We start from the raw sequence: 8,288 nt of genomic DNA on the forward strand, positions 1-8,288 counted from the left end.
CTCCTCCCTCCTCCCTCCTTCCTCCTCACGTGGCTTTATGCTGCTGCAGGACTCGCAGGACGAGCCTCGATGGGAAATGAGAGTGACGACCCTCTCCCTCCTCCGTCCGCACAGAAATCAACTGCAGATTTGACTTGTTGGTGGTTTATTCTGTTGTTTTTGATCCAGGCTGTCAGTTCGATAATCTGCTGTTTATTCTGGTCTCATAGGAAATCATTGACTAGCTCACTGTCTGTCAACAGCTGGCAGGGGCGTGGCTGACATTTACTTACAGGTGTTTAGTCAAAGCATGTTAATTAAATGAATAGTTGACAAATATATTTTAGTTGAGAAGACAACAACAGTCAACAGTCAGGTGCCCATATGAACACTGAAAGAGGTTTTCCTTGCTGTAATCATTCCTCCTGTTCATACTGGCTGTTAAAAGATCCCCTTCAAATGTGCTTTAAATGTAAGTGATGGAGGACAAAATCCACAGTGTGTCCACATAGTCATTTTGTGCAAAAATACATTTAAAAGTTTATATGAAGCTTATATGAGACTTCAGTGGTCTGAGTTAGTTACATCAAGTGGATATCTGCCACATTTACAGTCTTTTTAGCATCAAATTCCCTCTTTGTGTTTCCCTGTTGAGCTGCAGTGGAGGTATGGTCACAAAAAGAGGGACTTTGGCAGTAAAAAGACTAGAGCTGCAACAATTAGTCAATTTATCGATTAGTTGACAACTATCAAATTAACCATTTTGAGTAATTTGTTTATGAGAAAATATTCATATTCTCTGATTCCAGCTTCTTAAATGTGAATATTTTCTGTTTTTTTAAATATTCAACGTCAGTAAACTGAATATCTTTGACTGTGGACTGTTGGTCGGGATAATGAAAGATATTTTAAGTTGAATCTTGGGCTTTTGGAAACAGTGATCACCATTTTTCACCAGTTTCTGACATTTTATGGACCAAACGACTAATCTATTAATCAAGAAAATAATCGACAGATTAATCAATGATGAAAATAATCATTAGTTGCAGCCCTAAAAAAGACTAATGTTGAAAGATATCTACTTGATTTGACTAATTTGGACGTCTGAAGCTTCATATTAGCTTCAGCTAATCTTTTAAATACATTTTTGCACAGGTGGAGGCTTGTGGATTTTGACCCCCGTCACTTACATTGTAAGTACATTATGAAGGGATCTTCTAATGGTCAGTATGAACAGCAGGATTATAGCAAGAAAAACCTGTTTCAATATTCATTTGGGCACCTGACTGTTGTTTTAAGACAGACTTGAAAAACTGTGACCCCGTCCTTTAACATAAATATTGGTCACAAAGGATAGTAAGCCTGACTAGCTTTAGCTGGGCAATGGCCACCTGGGTCCCGTTCTTCATACATGGATAACTGGGTTATCTAGATCTGGATTTTCTGGTTCTTTGAAGCTTGCTTAAAATCCACCTGAAAATGTTGTCATAGCCACAAGTCGTTCAGCCCAAACCTGCTAAACTGCAGTCTTAGTCATTTTCAGATACAAATGTCTTTTGTTCTCAGATTGAAGAATGTTTACGTAATTATGATTGTTAGATGAGAACATGTAACTTATTAATAAATCATTATGATCTGTTGTTGTAATTATCACAGTTTTCATAATGAAGAGTTACTCATGTTTATACATAATAAAATAAAAACAAAATAACAGTATACGCTGAGCAAAAGACAAAAACTCACCTAAAAGATTCTGACTGTTAAAAGACCGGTGGAGCCAGAACATATAAATGATTTAAATGAGATTTTGTCATTTGAACTTATTTTGACAAATAAAGCTGCTTTACATGATGATAACGTCTAATTGTTTAACAGTGATGAACGTGTGGAAAGACTGCAGAGCACAACAGCAGGAACACACATAAAATCAAACTTATGTCCATTAATCTATTGTTCCAGGTTTCAAGCACACCTAACTCATGACAGCAATGATCACATGATTGTGATCATCTTCAACTCTTTACTCATTTTGCCTTTGTAATTCAAGATAACTTCATCCAGAATTAACAAATCAATCCTCAAACTGCGTTCAAAGAACCAAATTAGCTGGATGAGAATTAACAGGATTATTTTAGCCTGATATCAGCACGTTAGCCTGAATTAGTTAAACCACATTTGTTTTTTTACCAATTAAACAAACAAGATATCATTTGTTAATTAGTGAGCTTTAGAGGTAATCGCTGGCAGATTTTGTTCAGCCCTGTTAGAGCCAGGTTAGCTGTTTCTCCGTGTTTCCCATCATTATGATAAGCTAAGCTAAACTCAAATCAAATCTAAACAACTTTATTGTCCACCTTTGTTGCACAAAAATAGAAATTTGTCTTCAGCTTGCATGACAATCAACATCAGCTATCACATCATACGTCACAAAAACGATAAGTAAAAACATTTAGATGCACTGCGTTAGATGCAACTTTGTAAAATAAAAAAAAGGAATAAATGACTAAAAATGATTTGAAATAAAGGATTACAGTTCCAGGTACATGATGTTTGATGATGATTAACTGATGGATGGTAAGTGGGAGGAATGAATAAGCAAACTGCATCCAGGCTCCACGTTCATATTAAATGGACCGAAGATAAAAGTTGTATCAATTTTCTCATCTAACTCTCAGCAAGTAAGCAAATAAATGTATTCCCCAAAATATCAACTATTGCTTAAATTAATGCAGAACACACAAACCCTAACCTGCCTCTGAAACCATGACAATCAAGAGTTTATAAAATCAAGCTTTCATATTTATGTAAAGGTCATTTTAATGTTTAAAGATGAGGATCAGCAGTTCCATAGTAGCAGCAGGTGAAAACCCTTTTCCACTAGTTATAGTTGTGCAAGCTACATAAAGTCTTTATAGAGTTAACAGCCCCTGAAAATCCTGTCTTTGCTCACCTCATGTTACTTCTCACCTTGCTCCAGTGGTGTACAGATGTACACAATGACCCCATGACATCACTGCTGGGTGTGGTTACAGATGCATCAGAGCATATTTTACATTTCTGACCACACCCAAACACAGTGGTGCTGGATGAGGGCAGCAAATCACTGACTCTCAGCCTGGTGATGAATTACTCTTTAAAGCCCAACCCACATATACATACCCAACATATACCCAACATAACAGTTCTTTAACCAAACTTGTATCACTAAGAAAACAAATTTTAATAATCAAAAAATGTTGTTTAGCTTCTTGGATTGAATGGCTGGCATATTCTGTTACGAAAGTATATATGTTGTATAAAGTATATATAAAATAGTACATGTAAATCTGCTATTACTGTTACTATTTCTCCGAACTAATGTTGGCCCGGGACCCCCAGTGAGCAGGATATATCTTGGATGGAGTTTTTCATGTAATCGTCATTTTTACATCTGAGACTTTTGCAGAAATAAGCCACCTTTTCCCTCAAAAATTCAAACTTTAAAAAACTCAGGATGTTTGACAAACTTTGGGACACCTCACAGACTTTCTCTATCTTGTTGATAGAGTAAATATTTCTTCTGGTGTAGTCAACAACAGGTGTGACCCATTTCTACTGGTTCATCTCTTGAGGCAAATTAAGATTGCAACCAGATATGAAAACAACAAAGTAAGCCAACTGCCAGTTTGGGCCGAGGGATATTATTAGTAATATATTTACTTTATTTTTCATCTGCACATATTGTCACTAATTGGTTCAAGGAATGAGACAGCAAGAATCAAACGTACAACTACATAATATTTGAAGCAAACTCCTCCAAAACAAACAATAGGATGTGGAAATTACTAATGAGAGCAATGAATGGAGGTGTGAGTCATGTGCAGTGAAGGTGTTGAATGGTGCAAAATGAAAAGATGATGCAGCATTAATGTAGAGAGACATATAGCATGTATGGCTCAGGTGAGGTGGTGGAAAGTTAAGTGTAAAACAAGTGTATTGGTACTTGACAATTTCCAGTTCATGCTACTTCTACTTGGCTACATTTCAGAGAGAAATATTGTACTTTCTACCCTACACCAGATTAAAATGGCCGCTGTGGTCAGTTAGTTTTCAGATCAGATAAGAATTAGATAAGAATTAGATTAAAAAAATGCACTGTTAAAGATTAAACCAGTGGTTCCCAACCTTTTTGGCTTGTGACTCCTATGAGTTGGTAGCAGCTCCACCAAAGAGTGATTTCCCCTTTAAAGTTCTTAGATGTTTTCATGAAATAATTGTCTAAGGCCCAAAGAGGTGTAAAATGACCCAATATTTCATTAAATACTAACCAAAGATTAGGGAATAATCACAAAAATTAATACTTTGTGTAGCAGAACTTCCTCTTCCATTAATCATCTCATGACCCCTTGTGACCTTTAGTTCCCTAAAATTCCTAACTGTATATAATGTGGTTAAAACAAGGTCCAGCTCACCCAGTACTCCTTCCACCACTGACCAAGACTACAGACACAGTGACAGGAAAGTCCCAGTTTGTCTGATAGTTCGTGTGTTTTCTTGCTTTCTTTGCTTTTTCTTTTAAATGTTAATCTCTCTTTCTATTACTTTTGAGATCGATGGCAATGGCGATTTGATTCCAATCAGTCATAACGATGATAATGATAATGGTTGAGATTGTTATGGTTATTTTAGGAACAAATTATTATAAAAAAGCAGATTTGTAAATTATCTCCATGTCCATGATTTAATCAAACATGGTGCATCTGTTATTTTTGTGTTTTTATTTGGTGTCAGTTGCTTGTTTTGTTAAGGAATCTGTGTATTAATAAACAATAAAGACCAAAATAATAAGACATGTTGAAAAATATCTATGTGAAAGGAGAAAGGGACAGTGGAAAAAGTGTCAAGTAGAAGAGCACACAGTGTTTAACTATTGACATTTACTGCTGGACCGCGTGTATGTGTGTGTGTGTGTGTGTGTGTGTGTGTGTGTGTGTGTGTGTGTGTGTGTGTGTGTGTGTGTGTGTGTGTGTGCGTGTGCGCGTGCGCGTGTGGTGTCGAATCATCAAATAATCTTATTACATAAGGTCGTAATGTTTCCTCATTCTGGGCTAAAGGTAGGACTCGTTAGCTGCAGGCATCTCATCAATCTACGCTGCAACTTCAACCACACAGGAGACACAGACATCTAGTGAATGAGTGATGAAGATACTCATTTTGTTAACCTCAAAAGGTCTTGACTTGGAGTTTATTGGTTTTACAATCACAATATTTCCATGATTTCATCTCTTGTTGGGCTCTGATGTCATGTGACTCACTGATAAAGACAGATATTTCACCCTGTGTCCTCATATCCTACGTAGAAAGCACTTTACTCAGAGCAAAGCTATTTTTTCTGTCATCTTTTGCTCCTTCTGTCATTCTTTTGTGTAATTTTCCATTGAAATTAACAGTCTAAAAACCTAAAACACCTGTTTAAATACTGCTTTTAAACTCCCTCACATTTGTTCCTATACCAGGTTCAACCAAAACAAGAAGAGAATCACACATCTTATCTTCAACAATAATACAGTCATAAGTGAGTGAACTTTGTAAAGGTCATCGTATTTTCAACTGTCATGTGTTTCCTTTCGTGAGTGTGGTTTATGTTATCATCTACATCATGGGAAATGTCACTCCTGTGGTTTATTAGTGGTTTCATATGTGTCTCATTTTATGAGACCAGAGTGCACAAGCTCAATAGATTTATCAGAACACAGGACGACAAAGTGCTGCTGTTCTGAAAAAGATAGATGACAGGTGTTATTGTTTTAGGTTCACAGGTGTTCTGCTTTTCATTTGTAAAATATCACTTTTTCCAAAGAGACAGATGTGACCCAAAAAGAAAGAAAGACAAAAACAAAATAAAACATGCAAATAAAAGTCTTTCTTAAGAGTTTTTCTAAAAACTTTGTGCTTTCAAATCTCACAGTTTGGCCAATTTTCACCTCAGAACACAATTAATCTTTATACCAAAAGACAGAAAAAGTGCAATATAAAAGCCCTGTAATAAATTACCCCATTAAAAATGTTCAGTTTGTGTTTTGAAGCTACATTATAGTGAATATTATCTCCACTTCATTTACATTGCCTGTATGGAGAAGCAGAAATATTAGAGACACATTATAACTAATGTAACAGAGTTTAAACATTAAAAATACAGCCTCAAAAACATGCGCTGATTAACCTGTTTGGGACCCCATGAGACATCTAGATTTTGACATACGGTACATTTTCAAAACAGGGCAGATTTTCTAGCAAATTAGTATTTATTCAAATGATCCAAACAACAGCTGGCAATTTATTTAATTACAACAAATTACAACTAGGTTTAATTAACACCGCTGTCATGCAGTATGTACCTCATTTACATAGCCTATGTGGAGGAGCAGAAATATTACAAACACCTAATCGCTCATATCAATCAGGTGGATCAAGGAACAGCCTCAAAAACATGCTCGGGTTCACCTGCTTGGGGACCCCATGTAGGCTGTTGGGCCCCTACTGACAACCTATCCAGCTAAATTTTGACACAGGCTCCATTTTCAAGACAAAATTATCTAATAAAGCAGGGGCTGCCATAGCTGATATATTATTATTATTATTATTATTATATTTTATTGGTGCTGTTATTCAAATTACCAAAAAAACTATAGACACACATTGACCTCTGGGGCTTTAGGGGCCTCTGGGGGCCCTGAGACATTTGCCTGGTTTTCTTGATTGGTAATTAATGCACAATGCAGTGACAACAACAATATTTGTTGTTTCACAACTAAGTATTATTACAGGTAGGATATACTCCACAGTGTATTGTTGTTTGTATTTTTTCTGTCAGCCCACATAAACTTACAAAGCACAAAAATACAGTTGCAGTGGTGAAACATTGACAAGAACAAAACTTCTTACATGCTTTACAAAGGTTCCCTTTCTGAAACACATTCATCATTCATCCAGAAAAAAAAACTCATCAGAAATTAATGACGTTTTACTAAATAGTGAGGCTCTTAAATCATCAGTAGTTCAAGATGGCTCCAAATTTATGTAACTGCAAAGACTAAATGCCATCAGCTCAGACAGACGATGACACGCTTCCTCCTTCATCACAACTCCTTCCTCATTGGTGGAAGAAGTGAGGAGGAGATACAAGTGGAGGAAGCATGGAGGCATAAATATGATATTGGAAACCCAGACTGCTGATCTCTTTGAGGCCACTGGATGTCGCTCTCCTCCTTCATCATGACTTCGTTGTCTTCAGAGGCCAATTAAACAGCTGATTTAAAGGGACAATCAGTGATCCGTATGTAAACAAGAGAATAAAAAGCACCAAAAACAAAACACAGGACTGTAACACGTTAACATTCTCACACTGTAAATTATTTACAGCTCTTTTTATGCAGAGAAAAACAGTAGAAAATAACAAAATGTGAGTCAACATTTAAATCTGATGTTGTTAAAGGTTGATTTACATCCATAATATTTTGTAAATTAGTGCTAGTTCCCATCTATAACTGAAACTCCCCAATAATATATGTGAAAATACCGGCTATTCATATTGTAAACAATGATTGGGCCTTTAAAATGTCTGCTTACATTTGTTGTTACATGAATTTCAAAAAGGAAAACAGATTCTGAATCTTTTTTTTTTATTATTAATTTTGAGGTGAATCTTCCTTTTGTCTCTGAACTAACAGACAAAACATCCACACAGCAGATCCTCTTCATGTCTTCAAGTGTATGAATGATGAGCAGCCACTCATACCTTTATTTAAACCCTCATACCGATGACGGGCCAAAAAAACATCTTCTTTGCTTTTCTTTCAGGATCCTCTGTCAATAACAAACTCCCCTCATTCACAGCATCACACTACCGGCTGGACGAGTTCACCTCCAACATAAGAGTAGTGGATCGATTTCAGCTCACATTAGGACATTTAAAGTATTTAGTATTTAGTGGAAAAATTGGATGGAATAACACATGACACAACGTGAGGAAAGCGAGATTTGGACATGTATATGTAAAGCCAAATATTTTTACTATTTATAAGCAGGAATCCAGAATTTTATAATTACAGAAGTGTAAAGTAAAGTGAAGGCAACACTGCAGAAAAGTATAACCACACATGAAAATGACAGACTTTTAAAAAATCATATATTACTTCTTTAATTAACTGTTTTATACATATTAAATGTTATTTTCCTACATGAGGGTGTAAATTTTGTAGTAAAGTGTCTCCACACTGCAAGCAATTTTGGTAGGAAAGTAGATAATGTACTTTATTTTATTTTATGTA

Source organism: Thunnus albacares, chromosome 8 (genome assembly GCF_914725855.1).
Source record: "Thunnus albacares chromosome 8, fThuAlb1.1, whole genome shotgun sequence".
Taxonomy (NCBI): Eukaryota; Metazoa; Chordata; class Actinopteri; order Scombriformes; family Scombridae; genus Thunnus; species Thunnus albacares.